Source organism: Micromys minutus (assembly GCF_963924665.1).
Source record: "Micromys minutus genome assembly, chromosome: 23".
In the NCBI taxonomy this organism is placed as follows: domain Eukaryota; kingdom Metazoa; phylum Chordata; class Mammalia; order Rodentia; family Muridae; genus Micromys; species Micromys minutus.
This window is the reverse complement of record NC_137958.1, coordinates 42,983,979-43,002,300: the sequence shown is the minus strand read 5'-3', so window position 1 is coordinate 43,002,300 and position 18,322 is coordinate 42,983,979.

Here is an 18,322-nt window from a genome sequence, read left to right as displayed (position 1 = left end):
AAAAATTCAATTAAATCAGATCATCATGGAAGCAGGTCAAACTGAGGGGCTTCAGAATCCTCTGGAATCCTCTGATTTCACCTTAAAACAGACACTTTATAAGCACTTTTAAGTATTGTGATGGGAACAATTTTATCACAGTATGTAAACATATACTTAGTACCTTCGTAAATTCCCAACCTTAGATAAATTGCCACCAGATTTATAAATATGCTGTATGTAAATTTTAAAAAAGGAGGGGGCTTTAATCAAGTGACAGATCATATCACTTTGTACAATGCTATGTTTTCTATAGTAAAATTTCTGAAGGTATTTCCCAGTTGCCATCCACACACAAACACACCTACATAACACTCACTGTTCAAAATTTCATTTGAACGCACACATGTAGTGCAGCACAGAGAACAAAATCACTCGTTGAAATGGTTTGCGGTTACTATCGCATTTGTGAAATTGCTTTGATCTGTTTGAGAAAACTGTCATAAAAACACAATCAAGAAGTATTTTCCTTTTTCTTTGAAATACAGACTATTTATCCAGCATAACATACACAAAACAGAGAAATGCCAAAGAAAGTCTAAAATAATTCTGATCCTCAGCTTAGTTTTGGAGTTTATGGCATCCAAGGGGAAACAAAAACAGCTTCTTACTTAAAGAACTCCATATAAGAGCAGATTAAGTAAGTCAGCCTATTATGGAAATGAAGATGAGGCCCAGAGGCTTGTTCAGTTTCAGTTAAAAGCTTAATTTCAGGGAAACATACTAAGTTCCCATCACAATATGTAAAAGCCTTTATGAAGTCCCCTTTTTAAGCAGTTTCATAATCCCTCCACACACTTTCTCCTTTTCTTGGCATTCCTGATGTCAATGTCAGAGCCATTTAAGCTTCATCACTGCAGAGATGCTGTCATGAACCCCCACACTGATCAGATTCAAGAGTGGGACCCTTCTTGCTTAAGGAGACCCAGAGGAGCAAACATTTGGAGATGATCTTGAAGGTTTGTCTCACATATTGAACCGTTGCTGGACTTTGACCTGTGTGCTCTGGAGGCAGCCTGTGGACACAGAGGAGGCTGCAGAGAGAAGAAACCTGCGTCATCTCTTCGAAATGCCAAAAGACAAACCATTAGAGAAAATAAGACCCTTTATGGCATTTGTAGCAGAACATGAGACCGCTTAGGCACAAGGAATTTCAGGGACCACAGACCCTATTTATTAGGGAACACCAGGTCCAAGGTAAGGGACATCACTGAGAAAGTCTGAAGGAAAGAGGCAGTTGGATTATGTTTCCCTGAGAATTAGTCACGAGTCACAGAGACTCTCAAATTATGACAAAAGATGACAAGAGGGCAACCTGAGAAATTTAATACATGATGTGGTCTCAGGATCCCGATATATAGAAATACACAGATCGTATCTACTTTTAAAAATACATTCCAGGAAATAAGTTTACTAGAAAATCCTATTCATAAGTCAGAAAAGAATTTTGTAAAATACAAAAAAAAAACATACATTGCGAAATTTCAACACAAACTGAGTATTTAACCTACAGCCTTGACAATCAGTTGACCGTTGTATACCTGTTCTCTTTTTCATGAAATACAAGCAACAGAATGAAGTTGACTTCAATTTATTTCAATTTATGATAAATAAAAGACATATAATCATATTGTGTTAATTGTAAACCACTTAGGATAGTTTTAAATTATTTAAAGAGAGCTATTTCTTGCAATTATATCAATTTCAATATTATGTATAATAATCCCATGAAAATAAAATGTTTGATCATGTTCTATAAACACCTATCATTTTAATAATTAAGTCCTTACTTTATCATTTTACGCATAGGGATACATAAGTGGAGAAACACTAACTTTCAAGAAAGAAACCCTAGGACTGTAGTGGTGACATAAGCCTGAAATTTCAACACCTAGAGGCAAAAGGAGAGAATGTACAGTTCAAGGCCAACCTGGATTCACAATGATGTCCTGTCTTTAAGAACTAACAACTGCTACACACTTATTTATTTATTTTTTCTAAGAAGGACTGAGGATCTACTTTCTGGCATTTTTTCTTTTGAGCTACTCATGGTATGTGAGTTGTTTCTTGTGTATTCAGAGCTTTCTGCAGCGACGATCTAATTATCAGTGACTGCATTTTATGTATGTTATTTTGTGACTGGGTTACCTTACTCAAGATAATATTCTCTAGATCCATCCATTTTCCTTGGAATTTCATAAAGTCATTGTTTCTAATAGCTGAGTAGTACTCCATTGTGTAAATGTATCACAATTTCTGTATCCATTCATCTGTTGATGTACATCTGGGTTCTTTTTATCTTCTGGCTATTATAAATAAGGCTGCTGTGAACATGGTGGAGCATGTGTCATTATATGTTAGAGCAGCTTTGGGTTATATGTCTAGAAGTGAAGTAACTGGGTCTTCTAAGCACCCTCTCAGAGTGTGGTACACCTAGACCTTAAATCATTAATAATTAAAGAGATAAAAATATAGCCTTGTGGCAATTCTTGGCATTTAAAATCCATTATATTTAATTTATACACACCAATAAAACTTTGGCTATTTCCATGTTATATTTTCTATTATATGTACTTTATGCTCATTGTAACTAGTAAGATTACAATGCATCCTATCAAACCTTTAAAATAGATCAAATATATATGCAAAAATGATTATAAAATCTATACATTTATCTGTATTTGTAAATAAAGTTGTTTAACTAAAAAAGAAAAACTAACAACTGAGATAGAGCTCAGTCGAAATGCTCATGTAAGTTGTCAGAGACTGGCACCAAATACCAGCACCAAAAAAAATAAAGCAGATATATAAAAACTATCTCTTTAGGTATTATAGGGTTGTTTAGATGGTTTACTTGGTCCTGGTTTAATTTTGGGATCTTGTATCTGTCTAGGAATTCGTCCATTTCCTCCAGACTTTCCAATTTTGTGGAGTATAAGTTTTTGTAGTAAGATCTGATGATTTCTTGAATTTCCTCAGTTTCAGTTGTTATGTCCCCACTTTCCTTTCTGATGTTGTTAATTTGTATACTCTTTCTCTGCCCTCTAGTTAGTCTTGCTAGGGGTTTATCAATCTTGTTGATTTTCTCAAAGAACCAACTCTTGGTTTTGTTGATTCTTTCAATGGTTCTTTTTGATTCTATTTGGTCTATTTCTGCCCTAATTTTGATTATTTATTGCCGTCTACTCTTTTTGGGTGTATCTGCTTCCTTTTGTTCTAGGGCTTTTAGCTCTGCTGTCAGGTTGCTGATGTAAGCTCTCTCCAGTTTCTTTTTGGAAGCAATTAGGGCTATGAATTTTCCTCTCAGTACTGCTTTCATTGCATCCCATAGGTTTGGGTATGTTGTGTTTTAGTTTTCATTGAATTCGAGAAAATCCTTAATTTCTTTCTTTATTTCTTCTTTGACCCCACTATCGTTTAACAGAGCATTGTTTAGTTTCCACGTGTATGTGGGCTTTTTGTTGTCTTTGTTGTTGTTAAAGAATAGCCGTAGACCATGGTGATCTGAGAGGATGCATGAGAGTATTTCAATCTTCTTATATCGATTGAGGCACGTTCTGTGTCCAATTATATAGTCAGTTATCGAGGACGTGCCATGGGGTGCTGAGAAGAAGGTGTATTGTTTTACTTTAGGATGATATGTTCTGTATATATCTATTAATTCTAGTTGGTTCAAAGACTCTGCTAGCTTTGCAGTGTCCTTGTTCAGTTTCTGTTTCCATGATCTGTCCATTGGTGAGAGTGGGGTATTAAAGTCTCCCACTATTATTGTGTGGGGTGAAATGTATTTTTTGAGCTTTAGTAGGGTTTCTTTTATGAATGTCGGTGCTTTTTTATTTGGAGCATAGATGTTAAGGATTGAGAGTTCCTCCTGACAGATTTCCCTGGTAATGAGTATAAAGTGTCCTTCCTTATCTTTTTTGATAACTTTTGGTTGGAAAGTTACATTATTCCAGCTTGCTTCTTGGGGCTGTTTGCTTGGAAGTTATTTTCCCACCCTTTTACTCTGAGATAGTGTCTGTCTTTTTCTCTGAGATGAGTTTCCTCTATGCAGCAAAAGGCTGGATTTTGTTTATGTATCCAGTCTGATAGCCTATGTCTCTTTATTGGGGAGTTGAGTCCATTTATGTTAATAGATATCAAGGAATAGTTGTTTCTGTTTCCTGGATTATTACTTTTGTGGGTTGAGTTTTTCTGTTTCTTTTTCTTTTTTTAGTTTTCTTGTTTAGGAGTTTAATTGTTTTTACTAGGCTGTATTTTCCCTCATTGTATTGGGTTTTCCACCTATAATTTGTTGTACTGCTGATTTTGTGGTCAGATATTGTGTAAAGAAATAGAAAAAATCATCAAAAGGCTCCCAACCAAAAAAAGCCCAGGTCCAGACAGGTTCAGTGCAGAATTTTATCAGACATTTATTGCGGACATAACACCAACACTCTCCAAACTATTCCAGAAGATAGAATCAGATGGAATACTACCTAACTCATTTTTTGAGGCTAAAATAACCCTAGTACCTATACCACAAAAAGACCCTACAAGGAAAGAGAACTTCAGACCAATCTCACTCATGAACATTGATGCAAAAATACTCAACAAAATACTTGCAAACCAAATCCAAGAACACATCAAAATGATCATTCATCATGATCAAGTAGGCTTCATCCCTGGGATGCAGGGATGGTTTAATATAAGGAAATAAACCAATGTAATCCACCATATAAACAAACTCAAAGAACAAAACAACATGGTCATCTCACTAGATGCTGAGAAAGCATTTGACAAAATTCAACACCCCTTCATGTTAAAAGTCTTGGAAAGAACTGGAGTCCAAGGTCCATACTTAAACATAATAAAAACAATATACAGCAAACCAACAGCCAACATTAAACTTAATGGTGAGAAACTTGAAGCTATCCCACTAAAATCAGGGACTCGACAAGGCTGCCCACTCTTCCCCTACCTATTCAACATAGTACTGGAAGTCCTGGCTGGAGCAATTAGACAGCAAAAGTAGATCAAGGGGATGCAAATCAGAAAGGAAGAGATAAAAACATCACTCTTTGCCGATGACATGATAGTGTAATTAAATGACCCCAAAAATTCCACCAGAGACCTGCTACAGCTGATAAACAAGTTCAGCAAAGTGTCTGGATACAAAATTAACTCAAACAAATCAGTATCCTTCCTATACTCAAAGGACAAACATGTGGAGAAAGAAATTAGGGAAAAGGTACCCTTCACAATCATCACAAAAACTATGAAATACCTTGGTGTGACTCTAACTAAGCAAGTGAAGGACCTGTACAACAAGAACTTCAAACCTCTAAAGAAGGAAATTGAGGAGGATCTCAGAAAATGGAAAGATCTCCCTTGCTCATGGATTGGAAAGATCAACATTTAAAAATGGCCATCCTACCAAAAGCAATCTACATATTCAACGCAATCCCCATCAAAATTCCATCACAGTTCTTCATGGAATTGGAAAGATCAATGTGCAATTTCATATGGAACAACAAAAGAACCAGAATAGCGAAATCCATCCTCAACAACAAGAAAACATCTGCGGGAATCACTATCCCTGACCTCAAGCTATATTACAAGGCAATTGTGCTGAAAACTGCATGGTACTGGTACAGAAATAGCCGTGTGGATCAATGGAATAGAATAGAAGATCCAGAAATAAGCCCTCATGTATATGGTCACCTGATTTTTGACAAAGGAGCTTTAAACATTCAATGGAAAAAAGACAGCCTATTCAAAAAAATGGTGCTGGTTCAACTGGCACTCAGCATGCAAAAAAATAAAAATAGACCCTTTCTTATCTATTTGTACAAAGCTCAAATTCAAGTCGATTAAAGATCTCCACATTAAACCAGGTACAGGAAAACTATTAGATGAGAAACTAGGAAATACCTTAGAACACATAGGCACAGGAGAAAATTTTCTGAACAGAACACCAATGGTTCGTGCTCTAAGGTCAAAGATTGACAAATGGGACTTAATGAGATTGCAAAGTTTCTGTAAGGCTAAGGACACTGTCATGAAAACAAAATAGCAACCAACAGAATGGGAAAAGATCTTTACCAACACCACACCAGATAGAGGCCTAATATCCAAGGTATACAAGGAACTCAAAAAGCTAGACACCAGAGAATCAAATAACCCTATTAAAAATGGGGTACAGAACTAAACAAAACGTTCTCAGTTGAGGAATATTGAATGGCTGAGAAATATCTGAGGAAGTGCTCAACATCCTTAGCCATCAGGGAAATGCAAATCAAAACAACCCTGAGATTCCACCTCACACCAGTCAGATTGGCCAAGATCCAAAAATCAGATGACAACAGATGCTGGCGAGGCTGCCGAGAAAGAGGAACACTTCTCCACTGTTGGTGGGGTTTCAAACTAATACAACCACTCTGGAAATCAGTATGGCGATACCTCAGAAAATTGGACATAATACTACCTGAAGACCCAGCTATTCCACTTCTGGGCATATACCCCAGAGACACCTTGGTACACAACAAAGATATATGCACCACAATGTTCATAGCAGCTCTATTTATAATAGCCAGAAGCTGGAAAGAACCCAGATGTCCTTCAGAAGATGAATGGATACAAAAATTGTGGTACATTTACACAATGGAATACTATTCAGCCACCAGAAACAATGACTTGACCAAATTCTTAAGATAATGGCTGCATCTAAAGAATATCATTCTGAATGAGATAACCCAGTCACAAAAGAACAGACATAATATGCAGTCACTGATAGTGGGATGCTAACCCCCAGAGGCTCACACTGCCTTAGAAACAACTCACAGACTGTAGGAAGTCCTAGAAATAAAAGAACAAAACAAAACAAAAAAATCTTTACACACCAAGAAAACTTTGACTATTTTCATGTTACATTTTGTTTTACATGTACTTTAGCTCATTGTAACTATTAAGTTTTCAAGGCATACAATCAAACCTTGAAAAAAACCAAGTACTGACTAAAAAATATATTCATATATTTTTATATAAAAATTATGTTAAAATCTGAAAAAAGTACTGACAAAAATGTATAATTTTAAGCAAAAATGTTTAAAATCTGTACATTTATTTTTATTTTGTAAAATAAAGTTGTTTAAAAAAAATAAATAAATAAAAAATAAATGCAGTGGCTGTCATTCTAGTTGGTGACCTTGGTCTTTCATCAAGAGATAGCAGTTAATTTTGATCCAGAAGAGGAACAAGTAAAATGCATTGATTATGTTCTTTCCTTGTTTTATTATTGAAATCTTTATAGCCTATTTGTCTGGTGTTTGTGAATGAGCATCTAGGCAATATCTGAAAAGCATGTCAACAATGGTATATATTCAGATGGTAATCAAAAAATGATATTTTTATCTGCTTGTAACATTTTAAACTATTGATGTGTTTCAGGAAAATGTATTTATAGCAGCTTTTATCACCATAATGAGAAACTTCAATTATTTTTATGTATGTTGACTTTTCTACCCTAAATAAGCAGAAGAATCATGGACATTTTATATCCACTTCTTAAAAATAAATTGTACTTGTTTCAAAAAAAATTATTTTAAAATCTGAAAAAAAGTACTGACAAAAATGTATTGTATAATTTTACAAAAAACTGTCTCCACTTTGGAGATTGCCTAGAGTAGAACACATGAAAAACTTTCTAAATATGTTCTTAGTACCCTTATAGTAACTCTGAAAACTTGGACAGATTCTGAAATTAATAACATCTGATTTCTCGGCCAATCAAATGTCCACGTAATACCCCATTTAATTTGCTTCTGTTAAACATCTGTTTACAGAATCTAAGAGAAGATGTCAAAGGTTAATAAGCCAATTTTTCATTAACTAAATTATTATTTTCAATGTAATACTACTTAATATTTTTAGCAAAGCATCAAAAATATTTAGTACTAGCACACAGCTAAACATTGATGGATTTTTGATATTAAACTATGGTTTTTAATAAAATTTCATAAATGATCACATATATTTTATAAATGAATAATCAATTCAAAACAGTAAGAACTTTAGCTACTAAATATTGAATATATTTTGATTTGTGTAGTACACTGGATATATTAGCTTCAGTCTAAAATGATTTGTAAAATAAAGCCAATATTAATTTAAAGAAATGTAAAAGAATAAATAGAAAAATCAATGGATAAGAAATTCATATTTTCTAGTATATTTTAAATAAAATAAACACTTTATTCAAGACTATGTTTGTTTTTATCTGCTGTTAAATTGTACTTAGGAATTAGGAATATACTCAGCTTTTATGTTTCCCCGGTATTTTTCTGTTTTTTGATGTGTGTAGTGTTATATAAGTCTGTAGTCTGGTTCACAAAGAGAACACTTGCAAACCAAAGTTCACAGACCAAAAGCAGATTACTGTAAGAAACTTCGACAACAAGCATTCCAATCTCCGATTTCTTTATCCCCAGGAATGACCCCATTTATATTTTATATGATTTCAGTCACACAGTTTAAATTGCATTGTCTGACTGCTGGCACCTACTGCTGTTTCTGATGTCATGGTATCTTGTTAAATTCTTGGAGCTGTTACTTGAACATCCTAAAATATACTTCCAGAGAAAATTTTTACATGAATTTGTCTTTTGTTCATCTTACTAGTAGATTTTGTTCATCGTACTATTTAGAACTTCCTAGCACTTTAGCAGTGTTCTATGATTTCTGAATTCAACCTGCTGCTACTTAGAAGTTGACTCCCAAATTATTGCTTGGAACACTAAGGGCATGCTTTTATGCTTTTTTATCTTGTTTTTCTTAGTCATTAATTAACAGTATGGATTTTTTTTTATTCTGTTTGAGTTTTAAGAGATCCTGAAATCTGAGCGTTCATTTCTTATACCACTTGAAATAATTTTGAACTATATTCCACAGCATATTTTTCTGATGTTTTCTTTCTTGTCCTTACTTCCCACCCTGACCCCTGTCTGTCTGTGTCTCTCCCTGTGTCTTACACAGTTTTGTTCCTCTTTTTGTTTTAGTTTGAGAATTGCTATTGGCTTAATTTTTATATATTTGTCTTATATCTTCTATCCTACTAAAACATACCCATTAAATAAGTCATGAACTTCAGTGTGTCTCTGATTATGTTTTATGTAGAATTTTCATTTAGTTTATCATTTTAGAAATATCTGCTGTATTTAATCTCTGAGAACCCACTTTTCATCTTCCGTACTATTATAACATAATAAAATGAGGAATAACACTGCACTCAATTTTCAAAGCATTCTAAAAGAGAAGAAATAAAAACATGAAGGGAATTATAAAAAATGTTCAGACTTCCAAAATTGGAAACTGGATATATGGAGTCTGTAGCTTCAATTATAAAGAGGAAGTAAAATGATCATTCTTTAAGCAGCCAGTTCTCAAATCACTTTGTTTGGGCAGGAATAGTCTCCTAGAAAAGGCTTGAAATGAAGAGCAAGTACCATTGGGATACCAGGTAAGTCTTAGCAGTGGCTCCATCAAGCATTAAGGGAGCTGCACTGTCCCATGTCAAGCACAGTTCTCAGAGTGAAAAGCACAAAGGAAAACATTCTCTGTGTTTCCTCACAAACACAGAGACAGAAAACAAGGAACTTGATCAAGCCACTGCACCAATGTAACAGTCACAATAAAATAAGATAATATATGCCATATGATCTCAATTTAATAACTACTAGAGCTTCAACTAATAAGCAATCTTTAAAATGCTTATTTTATGTGTGTGTGTGGATGTGTGTGTGTGTGAGTATGTGAATATGTGTGAGTGTGTGTGTAAATGTGTGTGTGAGAGAGAGGGAGTGAGTGTGTAACATGTGCATGCGCAAGTGTCTGCCTAGTCCAGAGAAGAGTCATTAGAACTTCATAGGCCCTGCATAGTTGATCATGTTTCCAGGACCAGGCATAATTCCCATCCTGGTGAGGGAATCTGAAGCACAATTAAACATCTGTTGGTTATGACCAAGAGACTGTTGGTACTATTAAATATCTGGAGAGACCTTTCCATGTTGACTGTTGGTTTTGCCCATCAGTGTTACAACGATGATGCAGTGTCTAATTATCTACTCAAATTGATATGTGCTGGCAGCAGAAGCATGCTTCTCACTACTCATCTTAATGTTCTGTGTTCCTGAATGAAACATGCACGCGCACACACACACATACACACATACACACACACACACACACACACACACACACACATACACACAGAGAGAGAGAGAGAGAGAGAGAGAGAGAGAGAGAGAGAGAGAGTCTTATATTTTAATATGCCTTAAACAGCTCATTGATTGGGCCACTTTTAAACCTCCACATGTGGATTCCAGTGTAATTTGGAGAATCCAATTAATATAACAAAAGCATTAGGCCAAATCCACACCCCAAATGGATAAATTTATTTATTGTCTCCCCTCTCTCATTTGTCAGACTGTAGATCATCTTCTAGCACCATGAAAGCTAGTCCATAGACTAGTTCATTCATCCAACTCAAATATTCTTATTCCTAAGTTCAAAGTAAACTGTATATTCAGCAATAAGGAATCACATTCCACTTCTGAGAGGCAACTAAGGGCAAAATCAATAGCATTTATTGTTTTGGTGGGGCGTGTAAGACTTTACCGATTTATAAACTGATGAGTATTTTTTATGGTTATTTTAAGGTACTAGAAGAAGATGTTCCATGGACTTCACTTCTTTTCTACTCAGCATACAGAAAAATTTACACAGCAGCTTATTCCGTGCATGAGTATTGGAATGGAATCCTATAAAGTGGTTAGGGTAAAATACAGTTCAAGGGTATTCCATCTTCTTATTTCCTATAAAGAGGAAGAGTGACAGATTCATCATGCAGGGACACACCATAAGTGGTCCACCTACAAGTCAGGAGAAGAGCCCTTCTCACAACCAATCTGCCACACGTTGCTAAAGACATTCTGCTCCAAACCCAGTAGGAAACACCTTGTGTTGTGGTTTATACCACTTGTGTCCCGGTGTAGCAACCTGAGTTAACTACTTAAGTTCCGTACGTTGACCGCTCTTCTGTATGTGTCAGGCCTTTCTCCTCTCTCATCAACAACACAAGAAGCTGGCATAAAAGGTGCATAAGGTGACTTCTTCGGGCATTTGTTTGCATTGCAGCTGTTCTTCTGCTTCACAAAAATAAACCTTCATCCCAGGAAAAGAAATTCAGGCTATAAACAAAACAAACAGGTGATACAAGAAGAAAATTACCTAAGCTTCCTGGGTAGAGATTTGAAGTTTTAGGATTTCTGTTTGACCAAGTACTTCTCTCTATTTATCTACATTCTAACTAGACATGCTCTGTACTCCTGCCCAAATTCTACAGATATAAGCTTAATCAGAATAAAAGCTTATATGTGCCTCATCAATTATTAAGGAAAAAGTTCTATTTTCAAATGAACAAAAATGGCTCTCTCTGGTCATCCGCAGCCTGCCTGATCTCCATGCCACCTCTATGAATGGGGGAATTACTTGATATTGGTTCTCACTTTTTCTCCTGGTGGTTCCTACTTCCTAGTGACTAATGTCCTGAAGAGCTTTTTGTATTTTCTATTATTATACATTGTTGAGGGTGTTTTGGGTGTCTTAAAAATACTTTTATTGATTAGTGAGTCACTTCCATTTGCCATGCATCTATAAAATTCTAAAGCAGCACCTGCTATAATGACCCAAGGAAACCTCTGATTCTTAAAGTCTATACCCTGACATAAAATTATGAAACCTGGTCAAACCATTTGTATTGTTTATAAAAGATAGCAAAGGGAATGCACGGGCCAGTATGAGGTACCTGGCACATATGTAGCACATATGTACCTTGTCTGGCCTCAGTAGGAGAGGTTGTGCCTAATCTTGTAGAGACTTGGAACTCAGGGGAGGAGTGATACCCCAGGGGGAACGAGACTTCTTTTCAGCTATGAAGGAGATAGAGGATGGGAGGAAGAACTCTGCAAAGGTGAACCAGAAGGAGGCAACACTTAGGGTGTAAATAAATAAAATAATTAGTTAATAAAAAAAAGTAAATATAGCAACCAAAAAAGGAAGATAAAAGAACCAAAAAAACCCAACATGTAAAAATGACTTAATATGAATTTTAGCAAAAATTTTCCAGTTATTTATCTTCACTTTATTTTGTCTTCTTGTCAAAATATTAGATTCAAATCTCAGTGCATTTAATAAAGTTAATCAAAAAATAGGTCTAGTTATTTCCATAAATTCATAACAAAAACCTACACATGATTTAGTTTGATATTTTGTATTATTCATCTCACCCAAATCCTAAAGACACATGGTTTGTATATCTAAAACACCAGCCAGCCTTTTTTTCTTCATAAATTCTAGGTTAAGTTTAACTTTTGCAAAACACATCCTTAGGAATACAGATACAATTGATTTCTTAATGAGACATTAAAAGAATTGATTTAAATAGAAAAATATTGAGTTAGCCTTTCCATTTAACTATTGAACAAAGTCCATGACCATGAACTGGCACTTGATTAATTCTTCCTAATTGTGAAGATGCACAAAAGTATATCACTCTCTCAGTAACCTGCACTTTTTCCTAGAAAGACACACACACACACACACACACACACACACACACACACACACACACACATACACATACACACACACACAGAGAGAGAGACAGAGAGAGAGAGAGAGAGAGAGAGAGAGAGAGAGAGAGAGAGAGAGAGAGAGAGCGAAAGGGGGGGACCTATTTGCATTTACTTAATATAAATAGACAGAATCTTGTGACAGGTAAACACATCTAAATAAAAATTCTAGTAGTAGAAAAACCAGTAGTATACTTTGAGAGTTTAAAAACTATGGTACAGTTTATTAAATATAGAAACCCTTGATACATCCTATTGAAATCCCTATGTTTTTCTGTTTGTAGTATAAATTTGTAAGTTTATTCCATTGCTCAGTAGAAAAACTTCTTTGTAACTGTGACCAAAATCAATTACAATTTGTCCAAGTTGGGAGCCAATGGGGCAGAGAATTAACCTCTGACTAATTTTCAAAGCCATTTACTTGGCGAAGGTTCTGAACATTTGCTGCCACAAGCACCAAACACTTTGAAATGCTTAAAAATCTCTGACTAGGTGGAGCAATATGTATCTGCTAGGTCACAATAGAACCATGAGACCTACTTGTTTATCTTATGGCCATAAAATCCCCTGAGTTCCAGGAAAGACATGATTTAATCTTTTCACTTGAATAAATCTCTAAAGTCAATAAGAAACTTTGTGTTTGCTCTTGCAAAATGAAAATTTACAGTCACGGCGAAATTATTATTTTTGTTGGTTATTTTATTTATTTACATTTCAAATGTTATCCTCTTTCCCAGTTTGCCCTCTGCATGGACCCTATCCTACTACCCCTTTGCTGCTTCTATGAGGGTGCTCCCCCAAGTCACCTAGTCACTCCTACCTTCCTACCTTCCCCTACACTGGGGCACTGAGACTTCATAAGACCAAGGGCCTCTCCTCCCATTGATGCCAGATAAGGCCATCCTCTGCTACATATGTGGCTGTTGCCATATGTACTTTGTTTGGTCCTTTAGTCTCTAGTAGCTCTAGGGGCTCTAATTGGCTGACATTGTTGTCCTTCCTATGGGGTTGCAAACCCCTTCAGCTCTGTCAGTCCCTTCCCTAACTCTTCGATTGGAGTCCCAGTGCTCAGTCTAATCGGTGACTAAGAGCATCTACATATATATGTGTTAGGCTCTGCCAGAGCCTCTTAGGAGACAGCTGTACCAGGCTCCTCTCAGCAAGCATTCTTGGCAACCACAATAGTGTTGCAATACTCCCATAGGATCCATACACACCGGTATGATCATAGGTTGAATTAGTTTTACAGTGAGTAGCAACTTTTCCAGATGATGAAAATATTAAAGTACTTTTTTTTCTCATAGTAAAATAATCATAATGACAGAATAAATTCTGTTGTCTATTTACCTTCTAGGTTGAAGTAAATTCTACAGATAATAAAGACATAGTGCTTCTCTGGATGCACGGGAATTGATGAATTTAAATTTCATTTAGAATTTAGGGTGATAGTTGTTAGTTCATTGAGAAATTCATACAATGTCCTCTGTTCATATTTGTCTACAATTCTAACCCTTCCCAGATCCCATCCACCCTCCTACCACCCAGCTTCTATTTTGCTGTCACTCTGGCTCTTTTTTTCTCTCTTTCTTTTAAACCCATCTAGTGGAGTTTATACCCTAGTTGATTAAATAATTTCACATTTTTTCAGATATAAACATATTATTTGAATGTTGAACCAGAATATAAATCTCAACACCCCATTCTTTTCTATTTAGAGACTCTATTTATAGAGACTTACTACTCTTGCTGGGTTATACATATATTTCTTTATGTGGAAATGTTAGCTAATATAGACTATTAAAACGCTTCTTCAATGATGTCAAGAGAAAATTCAAGTTTGTTTAGGTACTCGTGCCAAAGAATGTTTTCCATTTATATATCTATGACAAAAAATATTATGGGCATCAATCTGTCAGGTAAATAAACTAGGAAAAGTGTAATTTGAAAAAGTTATTGAGTTTGGGGAAGAGAAAATCAATTAAAGCTTTCACTGGCTGAGTTTCTCACTATTCTTTCTAGCACCAGATGATCAAATGAGACTTGAAATGTCAGTATTTTCATAAGTCTGAAAGACACAGTAGCATTTTCCTTTAGCTATCGTCTAACCAGATGTGCTTCCTAACTCAATCTTGGTGATACTCACCTCATTAATTCAAAGGCTGTTGACTTCTAATCATGTGCCTTGGAGAGAAGGAACTCTCAAGACAGTAACAACATTAGAGAAATATATTCTGAGGGCTCTTAATTAAAATTGGCAACAGTGATGGAGGAAATGAGCAATCTGAAGATTTCTCAAAAAACATGTGTCCTCAAATAATTCTACTCAAAGACAGCACATGTTCCCAGTTGGGATGGAAAAAATAACATACTTAACTTAACCAAGGAAGCCAGATGTAAATCTTTGAATGAGTACAGTTCTGTGGCCTCTGCCATGGGGCAGGTGGCTGCAATGCCAGCAGAAGAAATGTGACAAGGAATATTTACCCTATGAAGATAAAAGAAAACACATTTTATTTTGTAATACTAGGTAATAATTTTATTTAATTTCTCTCCAAATAAATAATGCTTTAGGTGACAAAATGACCACAAACAGCCAGAAATTATGCTGTAATTATTTGTTATTCAATAGCCAAATTTTAAAATTTTCTTTGTATTGAATGATGTTTTAATTTTAGGATATACTCAATAATTAAGTTTTAAAGATTAATGTGTATGAAACATTGGTTTCAGATAATGTCAGCTAGTTTCCTGCCAGGAGAATAATTATTTCTAGTAGAATGGTTGTGTTATTTCTGGTCACCACATAGTTTTCAAAATATATTTTAACACTGAATGAGATTGTTTCCTTAATGTTATAACTCTGTAACCTACTTATACATTTTCACCTGAAACTAAATACACTTTAGAATATGAATGCAAACAGAGCAAAACTCCAATTAGAATAAGTTATGATTTATGGGGGGTACATTTGCCATGTAGTATTTTTGAGAAGTATGTGCCCATATAAATAAAAATGAACTGATCATACAGCACTCTTTAATTATGGAATCTCTGTATAGACACACATAAATAATTAGTCATTATGAAGCTGTGGCAATATACATTTGCAATCACTTAGAAGTCAGAGACAGTAGACGGCAAGAAATAATCAAAATTAGGGCAGAAATAGACCAAATAGAATCAAAAAGAACCATTGAAAAAATCAACAAAACCAAGAGTTGGTTCTTTGACAAAATCAACAAGATTGATAAACCGCTAGCAAGACTAACTAGAGGGCAAAGAGAGAGTATACAAATTAACAACATCAAAAAGGAAAGTGGGGACATAACAACTGAAACTGAGGAAATTCAAGAAATCATCAGATCCTACTACAAAAACTTATACTCCACAAAATTGGAAAATCTGAAGGAAATAGACGAATTCCTAGACAGATACAAGATACCGAAGTTAAACCAGGACCAAGTAAACCATCTAAATAAGCCTAGAACACCTAAAGAAATAGAAGTCATCAAAAGTCTCCCAACCAAAAAAAGCACAGGTCCAGATGGGTTCAGTGCAGAATTTTATCAGACATTTATTGCGGATATAACACCAATACTTTCCAAAAAATTCCAAAAGATAGAATCAGATGGAAAACAACCTAACACATTTTTGAGGCTACAATAACCCTCGTACCTTAACCACACAAAGACCCTACAAGGAAAGAGAACTTCAGACCAATCTCACTTATGAACATTGATGCAAAAATACTCAACAAAATACTTGCAAACCGAATCCAAGAACACATCAAAACGATCATTCATCATGACCAAGTAGGCTTCATCCCTGGGATGCAGGGTGGCTTAATATAAGGAAATCCATCAATGTAATCCACCATATAAACAAACTCAAAGACAAAATCACATGGTCATCTCACTAGATGCTGAGAAAGCATTTGACAAAATCCAAAACCCCTTCATGTTAAAACTCCTCGAAAGAACAGGAATCCAAGGTCCATACTTAAACATGATAAAAGCAATATAGAGCAAACCAACAGCCAACATAAAACTTAATGGTGAGAAACTTGAAGCAATCCCACTAAAATCAAGGACTCGACAAGGCTGCCCACTCTCCCCCTACCTATTCAACATAGTACTGGAAGTCCTGGCTGGAGCAATTAGACAGCAAAAGGAGATCAAGGGGATACAAATCGGAAAAAAAGATAAAAACATCACTCTTTGCCGATGACATGATAGTGCACTTGAGTGATCCCAAAAATTCCACCAGAGAACTCCTACAGCTGATAAACAAGTTCAGCAAAGTGGCTGGATACAAAATTAACTCGAACAAATCAGTAACTTTCCTATACTCAAAGGACAAACATGTGCAGAAAGAAATTAGGGAAAAGGTACCCTTCACAATCGTCACAAAAACTATGAAATACTTTGGTGTGACTCTAACTAAGCAAGTGAAAGACCTGTATGACAAGAACTTCAAACCTCTAAAGAAAGAAATTGAGGAGGATCTCAGAAAATGGAAAGATCTCCCATGCTCATGGATTGGAAAGATCAACATCTTAAAAATGGCCATCCTACCAAAAGCAATCTACAGATTCAATGCAATCCCCATCAAAATTCCAACCCAGTTCTTTATGGAACTGGAAAGATCAATGTGCAATTTCATATGGAATAACAAAAGACCTAGAATAGCGAAATCCATCCTCAACAACAAAAAAACATCTGCGGGAATCACTATCCCTGACCTTAAGCTATGTTACAAGGCAATTGTGCTGAAAACTGCGTCGTACTGGTACGAATATAGGCATGTGGATCAATGGAATAGAATAGAAGATCCAGAAATGAGCCTTCATGTATATGGTTACCTGATTTTTGACAAAGGAGCAGTAAACATTCAATGGAAAAAGGACAGCCTATTCAACAAATGGTGCTGGTCCGACTGGCACTCAGCATGCAAAAGAATGAAAATAGACCCTTTCTTATCTCCTTGTACAATGCTCAAGTGTAAGTGGATCAAAGATCTCCACATTAAACCAGATACACTGGAACTATTAGATGAGAAAGTAGGGAAAACCCTAGAACACTTAGGCACAGGAGAAAATTTCCTGAACAAAACACCAATGGCTCAAGCTCTAAGGTCAAAGATTAACAAATTAGACTTAATGAGATTGCAAAGTTTCTGTAAGGCTAAGGACATTGTCAAGAAAACAAAACAGCAACCAACAGAATGGGAAAAGATCTTTACCAACACCACATCAGATAGAGGCCTAATATCCAAGGTATACAAGGAACTCAAAGAGCTAGACACCAGAGAATCAAATAACCCTATTAAAAAATGAGGTACAGAGCTAAACAAAACGTTCTCAGTTGAGGAACACCGAATGGCCTAGAAACATCTGAGGAAGTGATCGACATCCTTAGCCATCAGGGAAATGCAAATCAAAACAACCCTGAGATTCTACCTCACACCAGTCAGATTGGCCAAGATCCAAAAATCAGATGACAACAGATGCTGGCGAGGCTGCGGAGAAAGAAGAACACTTCTCCACTCTTGGTGGGGTTGCAAATTAATACAACCACTCTAGAAATCAGTTTGGCGATAACTCAGAAAATTGGATA